A 19,209-nucleotide genomic window follows, 5' to 3' on the forward strand; every position below is an offset into this window, starting at 1 on the left:
AGAACCCTTTATTTTCATGACCACGACATAATCCTGTCTTCCAGATCTGATACTCTGTCCTGATAATGGTTCATTCTGCTACACATATTTCAATCCTGGATATCTGATTGAATCTGTTTCATGGATTACATTTCTTTCTTATGTTGGGATTTTATGGCTTTCTTCATTTTCCTAAGCTCCTCTATTTTTTTCTTTCTCTTTTCTAGATTCACTAATCATGACCTTTATTATGGTCATCATCTCTGAAGTGAAACTGAGTTATTCACCAGGCACAGCAGTTTGCAGCATCCATTGTTCCATTCTGCTGGTGTGTTTCTCTTTGGAGCTCTCTGTAGTCACCAGTAGTCAGTGTACCTCTATAGGTTTGAGCCACCCCTCCCACACTACAGCTCAGAGAGAAAGTGCCACTCCTCACTTCCCATGTCTGCACTTGGTCCCTCTCCTTTCTCTCTCTGCGGGCCCTAATTCTCACCTTAGATACTTGCTCAGTCCTGGGAAGTCACTTCTCTCTTCTTCCCCTTGCGCTCTTCTAGCATCTGGATTCCAAATATCAGAGAAGATGTGTCACCATCCTCCTGCCATCCCAGAAGGCCTCTTGCTTCTTTAATCCTATATTAAACTAAACTATAACACAACAATTCATAAACTACTTTCTTTGTTTTCAGAATAGTCAAATACTCACAGGTGCATTTATTTTAATATCTTATAGATTTGTGCATTTATCATCATTACTTTTGAAGCTTAAAGTTTGTAATATGTATATTAGTGATAAATGGTAGACTTTTTAAGTTCTTATCTATCAGCTGTGTGGTGGGGGTAATGCAAGAACAACTTTTATACAAAACATCAGAACATTTAGCACTCCTTTTAGTGGTTTATAACCCTGGTTTTAATGATCTTTGCAACACGCTGCAAACAAATTGATAGCACATTAACTTTAGTGTGGTAAGATAACTTCATTTGATAACAGACACAATGAGAACATACGTCATGGGAGACTTTCACTATGTGAAATATAAATAATTTTGAAAAATAGTATTATTTTCACAGAAATGTAGGATGATTTTATAGTGGCAAACTTATTTAACTTATTTCTGGTTTTCTTAGCCATTTACATACCATATAATAAGGTACATTTAAGTGCTAGTGTAACTCATAATTTTCATGGAATCACATCATATATTTTTCATGCAACACAAGCAAATCTTTATTATCCAGTTTTTATTGATACCAATGCATTGCTTTTATAATACCACTTCTGTTCTAAATATATTTCTTTATAACAGTTAAAATGTGCTTTAAAATGTGGAATATCCATTTAGCTTTAATCTTTTTCTAATTGAAAGTATGTGAAATATAAAATAACAAAATGGAATATATCTTTGAAATTGTCCTTTTTCTTTCTTAACATAAAAAGCACTCAAATGAAAACTATTGATTATCTAAATAGTTTTAAGAACATATTAAAACACAAAAATCTAGAGGAATATATAAATAATGACAAGCATTTTGCAAAGTTGTAAATTTGATGGCAAGTATTAGATTTTATTGGGTAATTCTTTTTGAATGAATGGATAAAAGCATGCATATATTAAACAATTTAAGAACATTATTACAGAACTCTTTTGTAGTATATATCTAATTCCTTAAAACTGTTGCAAATGTTTTCAAACATGCATTAGCACAATATGATTTAAAGTAACATAGGGCTATAAGTTTAAATATTTCTAAATTATTATATGTATGTCTAATTGTATAATTCTTATAAATAAAAACCAAAAACCAAACAAACACCTTTTGAGGAGAATACATCCAAGCTTCCTTCTTTCACTTTCTCTCCCTTTACTCGGCCTATTCTCTGTCTTATTTCTTCTCACCAGTCTGCCATCTCTTGTCTTTCACTGGAATGTGTGAAGCTTGTACTTTGTGTGTGAGCTTTCCACTAGTGCTCAGATATTCTCACTAGTCATATACCATGGATGGAACAGTTCTAGAGGTGAATCTACAGATCTCTCACTTCCACATAAAAACTTTCTTAGCCCTGCTATGCAAAATTAAGACTTGCTATTTCAACCACACATATTAAAGTGTCCGGTCTAGTTCTCCATATTACCTATTTTCCCTTTAAATATTGAAAATTTTACCATGATATTTTTTCATACCATTTATTTTGCTTTTATGCACAGTGATATTTGCTTGTTATTCACCTTTATTGCTTATCTTTTTGTCTGATCTGAACGTAAGTCTGTAGAAGAAGGTTTAATATGAAACAGAATAGCAGAAATATCAAATAAAGTGTCTGTAACATAATGACACTCAGATAACTGTCAAGTGAATAACGATAAATCCAAGAGAAACATAAGTTACAGTTAAAGTTTATATTCAATAGTAAGTAATGAAATTGTCATTATAGACTAGGATTTTCTTATATTAAGGACCTGATGTGACTGAACTAAGCAGTATACCACATCAAACATCCTCACTAATACTGAATATATTTTCAGACTCAGATGAACATGCTTCCTGTGCATTCATTTTTAATGGCAGTAATGTTACGAAAAATCTACATATTTGGAAAACTGTAGGTGCACAAGCCATCCATTTCAATGTATTTTGCGCTATCAGTTGAGCAACTAGATGTTTTCTTTCATCAAATAGAAGTTATCAAACACTTGAATCATGGATCAACAGATATTAAAATATCAACAGATATTTTCTGTGGAAACAATTCCATAGTTTATTTGGAGATGTCCAATCTATTTCAATTGTATTTATGGCAGATATGAAGAAAAATCTTTTTGATATACATTTCAAAAATACCATTCCTATATTATAATATACTATAATATTCATATATTACTGTATTGATATGGTAGTGAAAAAAAAATTTTTGAGCATAAGACTTAAAATAGGATGATGTAGTCAGAAATTTGTAAGCATTTTAATTGAATGAGTTCTGTTAGTATTTGCAATGGAAGATCAAGTGATTTATCTTTGTAGCAGATGCATCTTGAGTTTTTCAACATGAGAAGATGAGGAATGGATAGGCAGAGCTGATACAAATACAGTACTGTTGACAAATTTTTTCATTTACACTGCATGTATTTATATCTGAGAGGTTTTATGGGTGCCTTTTTGCCAAATATGAACATGCTAATTAGAATTAAACTGTAAAGAACATTTTTTGAAAGGTAAATTCAATACATTTTATGTAAAATAAATTCTAATAAAAATATAAAAGGTCTGCTTATAATTGAAAAAATAGTTACATGCCTGAAATTAACTGAATAAATTGATATCAAAATTAAGAAAACTGCTGATTTTAAAACTATCAGATGTAGAGGTATAAATACATATAGTTTATTATTTGCTTTACTGGGTGCTTCTCATGTGATTTAATGTATATTTAATTTGAAAAATTGACTTGATTAAGTGATATATTACAGTATTATGTTTATTTATTAACAGAAAATATGTTTACTATAAACCATTAGTTTCATTTCTAGGAATCAAATTGTTTTTTAAATTGCTTCTGTTTTGCTGTTTGTCATATCTGAAGCAATGTAATAAATTTTTCATACATTATTTTTAATATTTTAGCCAATATATTGCAAATGAAATAGAGCATATTTCTGTAATTCTTAAATTATATAAAGAGAATATATATACTTTTAAGCTTCCCATTCATTGCTTATATAAATCCATTTTACATATATAATAAAACATTCCATTTAAAATAATTTTCTGATTAAGCCTGATATTATGAAACATGAGTGAAAAACAAAGAAAATTTACAATGTTGTATTAAGTGAAAGATATAAAAATGCTGATAAAAATATGGAGAAAAATGAATTTTTATTTGATGATTTTAATTAGTATAGGTACTCGGGAAAATAGTAGAATGTTACCTAACAAAAAAAATTTTAATACTGGTACTACCATATGATCCACCATACTCATTCATGGGTACACATCCAATGGAAATGAAATCTTTAGAAACCTAAACTTTCATGCTTATTATAGCATTATTGATGAGTCAAAAAACACAGTCATATAGGCTGCCTATGAAACAGAGAAGAGATAAAGGAGTTGTGGTTAATATTGAAAGCAGAATTTTTCCACCACAGAAAGAATGCAATGCAGTCATTCACAACAACGTGACAATTAGAGAAAATTAATTATCCTAAGTGAAATGTCAGTCAGAGTAAGACAATGTCTCATGTTCTTATTCATTTGTATAAGATAAAAATTCAGTGGAGTAGAAAATAAAGTGATAGTCATAAGGGACAAAAAGGTTAAGGGATGAGAACTACAGATAGATTAGATAATGCATGCCAAAATACAATTAAATATGAGCAACTAGTTCTGGTGTAGGATAACACATGAGATAACTTTAGGAGATAATTTATGCTTTACTTTTAAAAAACTGAATATGAGAGCCCAAAGTTTCCCAATACACATAAAATATAAATACATTAGGAAATGACAATCCTTAGTGCCCTGAGTTTCATCATTACATATTTTACACATCAAATTATTTTATACATAAAAATAGTTATGCTTCAATGGATTTCATTTATATGTATAAGCAGTATGTACCAATACAATAAAAATGAAAAAATTGAAAATTCAGAAAAATAAGATATAAAATTAATGTACATGGCAATAGGATTGCAAAAACAACTAATAAAAATGAACTCACTCCGTGAGTTAATGCCTGTAAACCAAGCAGTTGAGCAGGCTAAGACAGCCTTTCATAGATAACTCAGTGAGATTTTTATCTCAAAGTAAAAATGAATGCACAAAGCTAGGGTAGGGACATAGGTAAGTGCAAATTCCATCTGACACACACAAACGTGTGCATGTGCACACACAAGCACAAACACCCTCCAAAGCATCAAGAATAAAGACACAAGACATAAGAAGCTAAAAAGAAACAATAGCACTACATTGCTCTTGAAAAGCAGTGCAAATAAGAAAACAGAGAAGTATCTTTATGTACTGAGAAATAAAGACAGTGAACGTTCCATTGTATTCAAAAACAGTGTTTTGTAAAAAATAGGTAAAATAAAAGCTTTTTGTGAAATAAAAAGCTGAAAAATTAGTCAATGAAATGAATTTTAATGAAAGATTTGCTGCTCACTGTGAAATGGAGAAAAATGAAATGACTTGGAATATCCAAGAAATATAAAACAATTCATAAAGAAATAACAAGTATAATTAAATATCAGAGACTAAAACTAGAACAGAGAAGAAGAAATACTTGAAGTAACAATAAACGATTATTTTCAAAATCAATGTAAGAAAACAAACCATAAATCTAATTAATTCAGAGTTGCAAAAAATAAATACCAAAAAAAGAATAGCAAAACATGTAATCAGGTCAATTTTAACTTCCTGGAGGGAGAGACACACACATACACACATGCACATCTCAAAAGAAATTAAACCAGATAAAAAACATTTCCACTAAGAAATAAAGAAAATACATCAAAATTTTTTACATTTAAGCACGCTAAAACATACATCAAAATTAGTAGTGCTAAAATAAAAAGATACATCAAAACAACACCCAGTATCCATCAAAGTTATCTTTTGTCAGTAGCAGATCTGACTTCTAAATACATTAAATTTTTCATAATAAAGAAAACTTCTGGTGAATGAATGTAAAATATGAATTTATTTTTAACTTTTAATTGATCTAATAGATAATTATTTGAAATAAGAGCAAAAATGTATTTTGTGATATTAAATATGAAAAAGTCAAATCAATATATTGTAATGAATGAAAAACTATTATGTCTTCACTGGCAATGTAGCACTGTAGTACAAATTGGAAGAGGACTTAAGATTTAGGTCATAGACTTAATGTGCATTGTCCACACTAGGGCAAACATTAACACAAAATTTTAATAAAAATGTGTAAGGCTTGTACCCATATATTTGTCATATTAAAAGTTCCACTAAAATAAGGGAATCTAAAAGTACAGAAAATAAAAAGAAAATAAAAATCCTCAATAATAGAAAACAGACAGGGTAGCTTTTGTCTGCCTGGGTGTTAGTTTGTTTGAACAGTGTCACACTAAGTCATTCAGTTGCTCAGGCTGTGCCCTAGGTTGTGATCTCCTTGCTTAGCCTTCCAGTGTGTTGAGATTACAGGAAAACACCACCACAGTCAGGTAGATATAATAGATTTTACTCAGATAGGACCTATATTTGTAATCACTTGAAATATAATGTTCTAAACATACAAGTCAAAAACAGAGATTTTTAATTGGAGAAACATACCACCTAAAAGACAAGTTAGATATCCAGACTCATGTAGATTAAAAATGAAGAGATAGTGATAATTGTTTCACTCAAACACTAAAGCAAACTACTCTGGCTATACTAATTTCACCTAAAGTAAATTTCAGGAGGAGAATAATTTTTAGATGTAAAAAGAGTCAAAAGATAACAATAAAAAGGATCAGTCTTTCAAGAAGACAGAGCAATCATGAGGTTATGTGCATCTCACAGAAACATGCCCAAGTATGAAGACAAAAAGCAATAAGACTGCCGGGAGAAATAAACAAATCTGAAGTTACAAGTGGAGATGTCAACGGTTCTCATGCCATAATTGATAGACTCAGCAGGCAGAAAATCAATAAGAGTACAGTGACAGCAAATCTCGCCATTAAATCTACTGGATCTAATTGACACTTGTAGATTGGCTTATCCAACAGCAGCAGACGACACATTTGTCTCAAGTTCGCATAGAACATTTCCTAAGGGGGGAAAAAAACACTTCTGGACCACAAAATACACCTAAACTAATTTAAAAGAACAGAAATCTTATGAAGTGTCTTCTTGGAACACAATGATCTAAAACTAGAGATCAATAAAAGAAACATAACTGGAAAAATTAAAAATATTTGGATTAATCAGCATACTTTTCAGTAGACCAAGAGTAAGTGAAGTCTCCAGAGATAAAATTAGAGAACAAATTTAGTATATGGCAAATGTCTATTTTTATTAGTTTTATAATTATTCCATAAACCCAAAATTATTTTTAAAATAAAGGTATTAATTAGTTGACGATATTACTTGGTGGTAGAGCTATTGCTTAACATGCATGGGTAAAATCACCAGAACTACCAAAAAGTACAAAAAAAATGTTTTTAAAAGTAAATCTAGTCAATACAACAATAAAGTTGTAATAATATAATAAAGAATATTTTAAAAGGAATAGAGGAAAAATAAAAGGACAAATACAAAAAAACCAAAATAATAAAAAGTTACATTAATAGATAAATGAAAGCAAGCTGAAAGTTATAAGCAAGAATTTTTTAGAGTAACACAGAAAAAGTAGGATTCAACTGTTTTTCCTGTCTCTTTTTTTACATTGCTATTCAAATCTATTAAGAATTCTCTTGTCTTAAAAAAAATGAAAGAGAGAGAGAAAAAGAAAAAAGAAAAACAAATAGGAAAAGAAAAGAAATGAAACCAAAAGAAAAACCAACCAAGCCTGGGGTCTTGAAGTAGCTAATTAGGATTGTAACCACATAGTATCTGGTTGGTTCCTTTTTGATGAGTTGGTACAGACTAGAGCTAAGTACAAAAGTTTATGAATGCTTTGAAAGAGTAACAAAGTGCAAAGAGGATGACTGCAGGAAGGTGCCCAGAGGAGACACCGAGCACTGACAGCTTCAAAGAGCCTCAGCCACCTGCACCTCCTGGAGACAGAGGTGTCCCGTGCCGAGGTGGGTCTGGGCCTAGCTGTGCAATGGGGCAGCTGAGTGGAGAGGTGCTTGTGTCCCCTGCAGCAGAGTTCCATAGTGTGTTTGGTGTTCTTCTGCAAACTGAAATGAGGAGTCGATTTTTCTGGCTGAGATTTATACTGAAGACTGGTCCCAGACCTTGTTAACCTGGGACAGTGGGGTCCTCACAGCTCCCACAGGCAGCCGGCTCAGAATCTGGCCCGGGGACTTCTCACGCTCCAGGGGACGGTTGGGAGATTTGTCCCTCTGCAGCTCTGTTCGCCCCTCGCGGTAGCGGTGGGGTGTGCTTGGCTCCCGGGGGTGGCTGGGGTCTTAAGGTGGTGCTGGGCTGGAGGCCACATGCTTGGTGATGTGCTCATTGTACGTTGGGAGGCCTCGCTTGTTGGGGCTGCTGCGGGAGGTGGAGGGGACCTGGTGGTGCTCAGTGCCGGTCTCCTTCACAAGGTTTCCTTTGCAGCAAATAACCCTTAATTTATCCTGGTATGAGGAGGCCAGGTAAATCGCTCCCGAGGAAATTGCAGGGCCCAGGTAGCTTGGGTTTGGGATTTCCAAATAGGCTCGGGCAGCAACCTGCCTGGTTGCTGAGACGTGAGCAACGTGCCTGGATCTCAATGACAAGTGAGTTGAAGTGGGTCCTGTCTCTCTTTATTCCCTCTGTATATGTAATTAAAATTAAGTTAAAACCATAAACATATCTAAATAACAATGGAGAAACAAAGCTAATACTAATCAATACCTAATAATACTGGCATATGAACATACAGCAACGCAGATTTGGAAAAATAATGCTACTACAGATAAGGAAGGTTATTTCATAATTAAAAAGTTTTAATTTATAGATGGTACACGTAAACACAAAATAACTTTGCATCTGCTAACAAAGGTTCAAAACCAACAACAACATATGATAGTAATACAAGTGGAAAACATGGTGCCAGCCATACATTTCTTTCAACTGATAACAGAATAAATATACAATAATTTAGCTAGGAGTTAAAATTTTAAATAATATTATCAATTAATTTGACTAATTACAATTACATAAGTTTGATCAAAGTTAGAAGAAAACATTTTTAAGTTTACTCAAAAAGTTTGCAAGGGTAGATCATATTTTAGGTTGTGACACAATGCCCATAAATTATAAAGATATGTGAAACATGTAGATTGTCCTCTGATTAAAATCAAACAATAGTAGGAAGGAATATAAATCTGAGAACACAGGCTGGAATTTATTTCACTGTAGCATGCTCCACATAGTGCCTTTAACCACGGATTCAATCCCCAGCATGGCATAGAGAAAAAAGCAAAGAAAGTAAAATACCCACATACACGGAAAGCAATTAACAAAATTACAGTAACCATGATCAAAGCAATGAGAAAAGTTAAAAATGCAATTAAAAATTAGTTATAACTGGGTAAAATGAAAATAAAATGACCTAAACAATTGTTGTCATGCATTTGAGAAAATACTCATAGAAAACTGAATAGCAATTAATGTCCTTTTAGGAAATCTCCTATCATAGATGTAAACCTACTGCAAAAGAAACTTGAAACAGAAAAATCTAAATCTATGTACACAGTAAAGAAATATTATAAAATAGTACATTAAAAGGAAAAAACCAACAAAATCAACAGCTATTTCCTTGTATTGTAGTGTGTAGTTGTTAGACCTCTATGCAGATTATTTTTCTTCAAAGGAGAAAACATAAATATGAGTAATACAAAGACAGTGTTATAGGTTGCATAAACATAGATATAAATGAGAATTGTACAGCCAAGTTCATAGGAATATAATGAGTCTTGGTTACTTTAGAGGTTGGATGGGAGAACCACTTGAGCCCAGTGTTGGAATCCATGTTGCACAAAATAGTGAGATACCAATTTGAGGGAAAAATTTAGCAAAAAGAAAAAAAAATCACATAAGAGATTGTTATGGACAGGCTTATGTCATTTAATTTGGTAACTTGGGTAGTGTGGACAACTTGAAGAACAAAAGTAAATTCACTCAAGGAAACAATAGTATCCTTGTATACTATTATCAACAAACAATAGTATCCTTGTATACTTATATCAAAGACTTTGAAATTCCATTTTAAAGCTTTCCCACAAACTAAACTCCTTACCGGTGAACTTCTTTGAAAATTTAGTACATATTTAAGGAAAAAGTAATACAAATTATAAACAAACAGTCTCAGAAAATTTAAGAGAAGTCACTTCCTACGTCAAGGTCCTGAGTTCAATCTCCAGAACAAACAAACAAACAAACAAAAAAACCCCAATGAATAAGCACTAATTACTCTGCTTTGGTGCTTTCTGCTTGCTTATCACATATAAGCCTCAAATTGCCAAGGATCAGGGCCTGATACTTTGGAAATGATCCTAATCAGTGCTAGTTGATGTAAAAAAGATCTGTCTCAGAATCCTGGGTGTCACTTCAGTGTTTCTGTTTGTGATTGCACCTTAACTTACTGTGCCCATTATTTGAGATTCTTCTCAAAATCATTTACTTAACAAATGAGGAACATTTCATGATGAAAAGACAATGTTATTAATTATTATGAGAGTATTCTTATTTTCCAACCAACAAAAGATAAATTTTTCTAATGTCATGTAGATTTTTTCCTTAAAATCAAATAATTTATATCTTTTAGGCAAATTTTGTATCACATCTTATCTCAGAAAAAATGCTATAGATAGTATTTATTTCTTTTACTCCTTGCATAAATGTAAACTATTATGCACACATTGTAACATTCATATGTATTTTTGCCTAACTGAACATAAAAAGTGTGATTTGCATTCCATATTTGTTTCTATTTTTACTCAAGCAAAATAAATTAATAGTTAAATTATCAAATAAACTGTTTTTCAGGATGATTAATGCTGCACTAAAAAGACTCAAAATACACATCTGAGTACGTTTCCCACTTTTCCATCCCTCAGAGAATCTTCAATTTATATTTTAGAATTAAACTTCCAACCAATTTGGCACAAATGGCAAATATGAGTAATGTTTTTTCTTTATCTATATCTTTTATATTATCATCTATATCTACTCTTTTAAGATGATTTATAATAAGCAACTCTTAACTATGCTGTTTTGCTTTTGCATAATGTTAGATGTGTTTTTCTAGTAATTCCCATCATCAAGTTGATAAATGGATCTATGCCTTAAAAGAAGTACAGTCATTGCTGTTGTACTGAGCACCAAACTTAAGAATGTTTGCTTCTCAAACTTGATGTCAGCAAATCCAAAAGAAATCTAAATTCCACATTACTAAATTGTAAGAGTCTACAGAAAAGCAATAGAATTGATACATCATATTCCAAAGGGAATAATGAATATATCATGTTAAGATAAGGAACTAACTACAATAGAACCATCATTCCAAAATAATAATGATCAAGCTGTGTTTGGCTCTGAATATAATTTTGCACTGTAAAAAGTTGAGAAAAAATAAAAATTGAGGAACAAATATGCATATGTATACATTTATCTATGTATACCTTGATGAGACAGTAACAGAAATATACACATGTGTATCTTGCTTTAAAATTTAGAGCAACATCTCCTAGTGGAAATTGGTGATGATGATGATGATAATGATTATACCCTTTGAGGATCCTATGGTCTTTTATCTGTCATCACTGACAATTTTTGTGACTTAATATTATGTTATGGAATAGAATATGAGATCCTATGGAATATAGACTTTGGGCATCTAACATTGAATCTCATGTTTTCTACAGGGTGTCAGTGTAATCTAGAAATTGAAACAACAGAAAAAACTTACAAGTACTGCTATGATATTGACTTTGTGAGAAAATTTCTGAAAAAGTACTTTACACAGTTTGGTGTAATAAACACAAAAAGAAACTAATTGTTCAATAGCATTTTCCTCCTTGAGATTTCCTTTTACATAAACAATATATTACATTGAATCATTCTTGGTGGCAACTTTTATATCTACACTATTAAATATTCTTTCCATTAGCACTGAAATTCTGGCATACTCAGCTCAAGCTTTTGTTTTATGATTAAAAATCTATCTTACTATCAGAAGTTACAGTCCTTAATTTTGGTATGAATTCTTTAGAAATTAAAGAATTATAAAAAGTCTCTTTTCTCCATACATCATAATGGATTGATAATGTTGGCACATAAATAAGCACACTGGAATACTTACTGTGGTTAAGAAAAGGTAGAGTTACGTTTCACAAATGATTTTGTGTTATATAATTGGAAAGTGGAATAATAGCCAGAACAAAGAAGAATGTAGTTATAATTGCAAGTAGTAGTTATGGACAATAATTACCTAGTGTGAAAGCTTTTCTTGTCTACATGCTAAAACAGCTTACAATTCCCTCTATTTTAATAAGTGTTTAATATTGGATTTTATATATATTTGGGATGAAAATTATAGTGAATTATTAATCACATTTGCTTTTGATTTCAAAACTGGAAAACCAAGTGGTTGTTGGGATGCAATATTTCATAAGGGCTTTCCTTCAGTCTTATTTTCTTGCTTTCTATTCTTTTAAACTCTTTCATTTTATTTTAAAGAGATTAAGACAAAACAGGACATAAAACTTTTATGCTCCATCCAGCTAGAATGAAGTCTCTTTTCACATATTGTTATATTATTTCAGATTTTAGTTATAGGAAAGAAATCATTTTGTCCTTTCACTTTCTGTCTGATATTTAGAATTGAAAAGTTTGGGGGGAGGGAAGCAAGGGAGGGAAAAATTCTGCGTTTTCCATCGATGTCGTTACTGGGAATATTATTTTTGATTCTCAAAAAAATCCTCGGTTTTAGTGTTTTCTGGTTGTGGTGGTAAAAATGCTCTTCATTGACTAGTTTCAAGCTATCTACATGATTCTGAATTCAGTTAGGAGCAAAACAAAGTTAATCTTGTAAGTCACTGCTACCAAGTTTCAGTACAAGACTTTGTGTGTCTGTGTGTGTGTGTGTGTGTGTGTGTGTGTGTGTGTGTGTGTGTGTTTCAAATATTGAAGAGAGAACAGAGGGAAATGTACAATGACTACCATTGTTGTGTAGGCCATGAAAGACATAAATACTAAAATTAATAAGTAGGTAAGTGAGTCAAAAACTTCCAGAGTACTAGAATTACTTAGAAAAAATAATATCATGGTGTAACATAAATTAGTTTGGGGGCTCTGACGGAGGAAATATTCTTTGGCTATTTTATTGGTAAAGTCTATTTTGTGAAAGTGCTATTTGGTTTTAAACTTATGTGATATCAGGAATATGCCATATAAAATATTCAGCTCAGCAGTATTAAAATAGCCTTGAGGTGACTGAGAGATGGAGAAAAGAAGCAAGGAGAGATGTAAAGCATGAGTTGAGAACTAGGACAGATTTCATGCAGCCCACTTCATGTATGATTATCAGTAAAATTTTAGGCCACAAGTCCACACTGTAGTAAGTGTTTACACATACCTCTAGTGTGACAGTTTTAGGGAAAGACTTTCAGAAAATTATGAGGGTTTCTGCATTTGGCATTGAGGGAAAAAATAACTTAGCATATGAGATTTTGTTCCCCCAAACTTTTAACATTATAAAGTTATATTAGGGCATTTTTTTAAGCTTTCTTTCAGCACCAAATGACAGCTTTCTGCCTGGCCCTCAGAGGAACGTGGAGCATTCGAGGATAAGAAGGGAAGACATTAGAGCACAGGCAAAGAGATGACGATGCCACAGAAGAGATACAAGATGCACTTTTCAAAGAGTAGGTATCACAGCTATATTTTTATAAGAAACTTATAATTTAAAATGTTCTGAAGAAATCAGATTATGAGGTAAACATTAAAGCAAATTAATCAATTCACTGAGCTGACTGAATTTTTCTTCCCTGGACACTGAAAGGGAAATGCCTTTCTGAAGACTCAATCTAGGCCAAACATCAAAGAAAGTAAGAATTTATTTACAATATTGAAAATGTATAAAATCTTCCAAAAAATAAAATATGGCTACTGGGAAATTGGTAAATTAGCTCAGGCTGTCTGCAGCAAAAGACAATGAAGTTGCCACTTAAGTACGTGTTCCTGGTCTTCTACTCGTGCTCCATAAAAACGTCTACAGGTGAAAAGTAGACTATGTACTTATTAACAAGCAGATATGCTTTTCTTAATCTCTTGCACACTAAAACTTAAGAACTTCTAAAATAAGAGTAAAACTTATGACATAAATATCAAACATTTTCTCTATTGCTTTTACTTCCCTTGAAAAATCTTTGTACAATGCAGTATGAAAGATTAGACTGTCTGTAAAATGGGACTTTACAGTCAAGATATCCAATTAGGAGGGAGAGATCAAAATTAAACCACATAAAGGACGTATCGAGAAATGCTGTCTAACAAATGCTTGCTGATTGGCTCTGTATGAACTGTGCAAAGGAACAACACATGATGAAAGCCAGTCTGTTTTTTGCAAGTTGGATCGCAGTGTTGACAGCAGAAAAAGAAAATGGGAAGAATTAGGAGGATTGGACAGAGAGTGCCTTCAAACTTCCCAAGGAAAATGGGATAAAGAAAATACTTCATCAGCAAGGTTCAAGTCCAAGGTGATGAGCAGGAAATGTGGAGGGAAAAAGCCTCTGAAAAATAAGGAAATTAGCAACAGAAGAATGGAAAAGTAGAAAAAAGTCACCAAGAAAGGGTCCAACAGTACCCAAGAATAAAAGGGCAACACAAATCATCCATCCTTCATCAAATTGCCATTAATTTAAGAAGATGAGAGAATTTAAAAATAACTCACTCTTATGTTGATTGTGAACTGTTGTAAAAGTTATATTACTGCAAAAAACTTCTTAGCAAGTAAAAGCCATGGAAAATGTGGCCTACATATCAAAAATACAATAAATGATACAATGATGTTTTGCATCAGCAACTAACAAAATGCACATCACATAGATCAGCTTTTTGTCCAAGCAGAGATTATGCTGAGGGCTTCCTGTCCAGAAGGATGACTTGTGGAGATATGACGAGTTGGCAGTAAATTACTGTGATTGGGAAATGCCTTGGCATTAGGGCGCCCGCAGTTAATTCTCTACAAGTGAGGAGGCTGTGTTTTAAAGAGCAGTGAGTAGGGCAATGACAGAGTTCTCAGAACTAAGCTCAGGAATACGAATACTTTGCTATCTAGCTCCTGTTTTTCTCCATCCACAAATATTTGGAAATATTTTCCTTTCTTCCTAAAATACAGATCATGAAACTATTCATGCAGGACAGCTAGCCATGGCAAAAACCTGACTACGGTCTGGTAGAAGAAATAGAGATTCACAGATTGAAACATTTATCTATCTTTTTGCATGTTGACAGTCATTATGTAGTTTATGGTACAAATACTTTAGGAAAAAATATAGTATAGTAAACCAATAGTGTCACACTTCAATTACTATACCTAAGACCAGTCATCAAACTAATTTATAGAAATTGATATAATAGGGGCCTGGGGATTTAGCTCAGTGGCATAAGAGCCTGCCTTGCAAGCAGGCACCCATGAGTTCAATCCCTGGTACCAATAAAAAAGAAAAAAGCCAAAAAAAAAAAAAAAAAAGAAAGAAAGAAATTGACTATATATATATATATATATATATATATATAATTAAATTTGGTTTATTTGGAACAACTATTAATGCATAGAAAGGATCGATTCTGTTCACTTTCTCCCCTTACTGGGAAAGAAGCTGTCTGAAGTTGGTGTGTGCATGCAATCATAATTCTAAGTAACTTTCTATGTCAAAAATATACAGGTTAATTGCACTGCAAGCACATTATATTTGATATTTAGCGATTAACTCTTATTTACTAAAGACATTAAAATTTTAAAAGAGAGAAACTCTAAAAATTGTAATTTAGGGAGTCAGCTTATGATAATTTAACTTTCTTGAAAATGTAATACTAGAGAGATAATGAAGAATTTATACAATCTTCCAAATATTCCCTATCACTGGTATCTGTATCTTTACAGGAATACAAATGATCATGATATAATCCTCCATATTGTTAAGTAGATGTATACATATAAAAATATATTGATGTATCTTAGGGTTATATATATATATATATATATATATATATATATATATCCTAAAAATCTATCTATCTATCTATCTATCTATCTATCTATCTATCTATCTATCTGTGTATCTATGTATCCTTGAGTCTATCTATCTAAAACCATAGACAATTTCAGACACAATAAAGAGGAATTTGCTATTAGAATATTTTCTCATTTGCTGTTATGTTTTACCAATTTGTCCTCAGGAATTTCATATCTAAAATGTTACACATATACTTTAGAAATATATTCACCTTAGGAGAAAAATGAAGCCATTCTTAATGATGTGAAAAATTCTCTTTTAAAATCCAGGTACTGAGAAAATTATTTAATCCACTCTTTTACACCAGGAGCAATTTATTTAAGAAGGAATATTTACTTCACCTGTTATATATCCCTTATCAGTTCACAATATGTTATGAAAAAATGTCTATATAACACACCCTGAATTATACTTCTACTATTTAAAAAAAGACAGTTTTGTGTTCATTTCTGAGTATAGAACAATAATTTTTAGACAAATCACAGGAACAAAAATAAACCACACAAATAAAAATAAATCCTTAAAGCATACTTTTTATTGTACTAAAGAATATCAAGAGAATAGTAAATAATATTTTCTTTTATTACACAGTCACAAACTTCCTAACTTAGATGGTAAAGTCAAATGCTTTGTATTACTTTAGAACCAAAATATTATTAACTTAATATATTTAAATCAACCTCACATCTTTTATGAATGAGCAACATATTAGAAAATAAAGTCCTAAAATGAGTTTTAAAATATAATATTAAATGCGACGGAAAAATAAATGTCAAAAGGTGGTGAATAGGTTCCTAGCATTGCCAAAATGTTTGCAAGTTTATTTCCACAGATATTAAATTTATATATTTTGTCAACTCTAACAGAAAATGTTTTGGCAAAATGTATTTTATGGTATGGTTTGCAGGATAACAACTTCTATGTAACACAAATTAAGATAGTGACATTTTAGACAAAATAAGATCAGAAAAGACCAATAAGTGTTACAGGAGTCTCTCTCTCTCTCTCTCTCTCTCTCTCTCTCTCTCTCTCTCTCTCTCTCTCTCTCTCTCTCTCCATGCTAGTGATGCCCTTTTTTGGTCTAGGATAAAAAAAATAATTTTCAGTGATTTAAATTCTTTTATAACTTCACACATGTCCAAATGTGTAGTTACAGATTCTCATATTTAGTGTCCACTAACACCAACACTAATTTTAATCCTTATTGTTTAAAGTCCCTATTTCCATTGTCCATCTAATGTATCTTTTGAACTTTTAGAGTATTCATGAAGTTCAATTTTGGGGGAGTTTTTGCTGTCTATCACAGTCCAACTTTTCTGTTTGTTCTAATCATTGACAACATAGTTCTGTTTGAATATTATCATACAGTTTTCTGATTATATACCTTGCTACAAACTCATAAAATAAGAATAATGTAGTGTGTATTATATTTCATATCCCTATACAAAAAACAGACAAGCAGACAAGTGTAATTTTGTACTTAATGAGCATCTAACCTATCCTTCGTAATATCCATATGTCTGTTTATTATCACTGAAACTTTACAAAGGAAATATATACTTAATATTACATTAATGTATGGAATTTTTTGTATTTACTCTTTAATAATTTCAAATTTTTTTGTCTTATATATTGCTAAATTAATATAACCTCATAATAGTCTAGTATCTTACTTTTTTATTTTGGCCATGATATATTAGAAAATATGTTTGCAAAGGCAATATTAAGGAGGTAACACTTTTTTATTTTGCAAAAACTGTGCTTCTTGTAAAATCATGGTATATTTTACGTGAGGCAAAACCATAGTTATGGTTAGAGGCAGTAAATCAAGCTTGAGCCACTTATCTCTGTGTGGCTTATGACAGATAAGCTCCTTGTCCAGCAGCTCATGTGTGAGCAGAGTTGTTTCACCCACAGATGATTTATTTTGGGTGATCTACTTGTCCAATGAAGATTTATTGCAGAGGATCCACTCTCCACAGTGATTAAACATGTGCAGTTGGCATGTACAGAAGTCAGCAAGCAAAACCAAGACAAATGGGCATAGATTATCCGACCTAGAACCACTGAACCCAAGCATGAAGCAGAAATATGAACAATCTCTTGTGAAATCATAGGAGTCCTCTTTTAATTATACAGTTTTATACTATTTCATTACTCTATAAAAATGAGATTATAAAATTAGGAATACTATTGTCACTTTCAGTGGATCAAATACTGTTTTGAATTATTGAACATGAGCTGTGCCAATGTGCGCTGTTTAGAAGTTTTAACTGATCTATATATTGTCAGGTTAGGAGTCATGTCAGTCAGATCTCTTTAGTCTATGAACTAATGAAAGATTTCCTCTTGTTTTGTTGGTTTAGTTTTGTTTTGTTTTTGTCTTTTTGAGACAAGTTTGGGCTGGCCTTGAGGTCACTGTGTAGCCCAAGATGATCTTGAACTCACAACGATCTTCCTGCCTCTGTCTCCCAAGTGCTGGGATTATAGGCATGAGCCACCACAGTTGGCTAATAGAAGGTTTTCAATGAACATACTTACATTTATAAAAATATTAAATTATTGCTGTAATTTTTCTAGTAGTTATCCTTTATTCTTGTTACTTATTAAATTGTTATTTATCAAATACTATAGATATTAAGTAACCTTTTTCAAAGGAATTCAGACCTGTATTTATATTTTCACATGGTTTGTCACACAGCAGAACTTTTGAATTATATTCGATTTCACAACATAGAATTTTTAATTTATAAATTATGCTTTTTATTGTATATAATTTCAGCTAACACATTATCTTGTAGATTTCTCTTATGTAATCATCTAAGAATTTTATATTTTTCTATTTTATGTATTTACTTGAAATGTACAAGGCATCTGTGGTTTTTTTTCCCATCTTTTTGAAACAGAGGCTTGCTATGCAGTTCACGTTGACCCTGAGCTCACTTTGTAGCCCAGGCTGTTCTTGAACTTGCAACAATCCTCCTGTGTCAGCCTCCTGTGTGCTAGGATTACAGGTGTGTACCATGCCCAGCCAATTGTGTTCTTTTTTCTTAAATTATTAATGTAGATGATCAGTTATCTCAGTGTGTGAGGACAATCTTTCTCAGATAAGTTTACTGTACCTTTGCGAATGTTTTTATGAGCTTTCTGAGCCTTTTGTACCATTGATCTATTTGCCAATTCTATTCCCCCACCCCCCAAATCAAACTTTTTGATTATCATAGTTTCGTAGCATAAATTAAGTCAGATAGTGTCCACTCTAACTTTGCTGTTCTTTAAAGTAGTGCTATAGTATTAGATATTCTGATTCTTGTGTTTCTTT

The 19,209-nt window shown here is 31.9% G+C and overlaps 1 protein-coding gene across 26 annotated transcripts in view; it reads left to right on the top strand.

The window, feature by feature from the left end:
- Positions 1 to 19,209, top strand: part of LOC101787859 (histone H1.8-like) — a 109,265-nt gene that overhangs the window by 65,600 nt on the left and 24,456 nt on the right. For 13 of the 26 annotated variants that reach the window (XR_010047163.1, XR_010047161.1, XR_010047168.1 and 10 more), the window contains 2 exons: positions 207 to 307; positions 13,370 to 13,511. The exons of 9 other annotated variants lie outside the window; for them this stretch is intronic. The gene's annotated coding sequence lies outside the window, so the exon portion shown is untranslated. Of the gene's footprint in view, positions 1 to 206; positions 308 to 13,369; positions 13,512 to 15,379; positions 18,902 to 19,209 lie in introns of those variants that run through there. 4 more of the 26 variants (XR_010047146.1, XR_010047150.1, XR_010047169.1 and 1 more) reach the window with 4 other exon arrangements.

This window comes from Cavia porcellus, unplaced genomic scaffold, assembly GCF_034190915.1.
Source record: "Cavia porcellus strain 051 isolate PalLab524CR breed Dunkin Hartley unplaced genomic scaffold, mCavPor4.1 scaffold_5, whole genome shotgun sequence".
NCBI classification, from domain to species: Eukaryota; Metazoa; Chordata; class Mammalia; order Rodentia; family Caviidae; genus Cavia; species Cavia porcellus.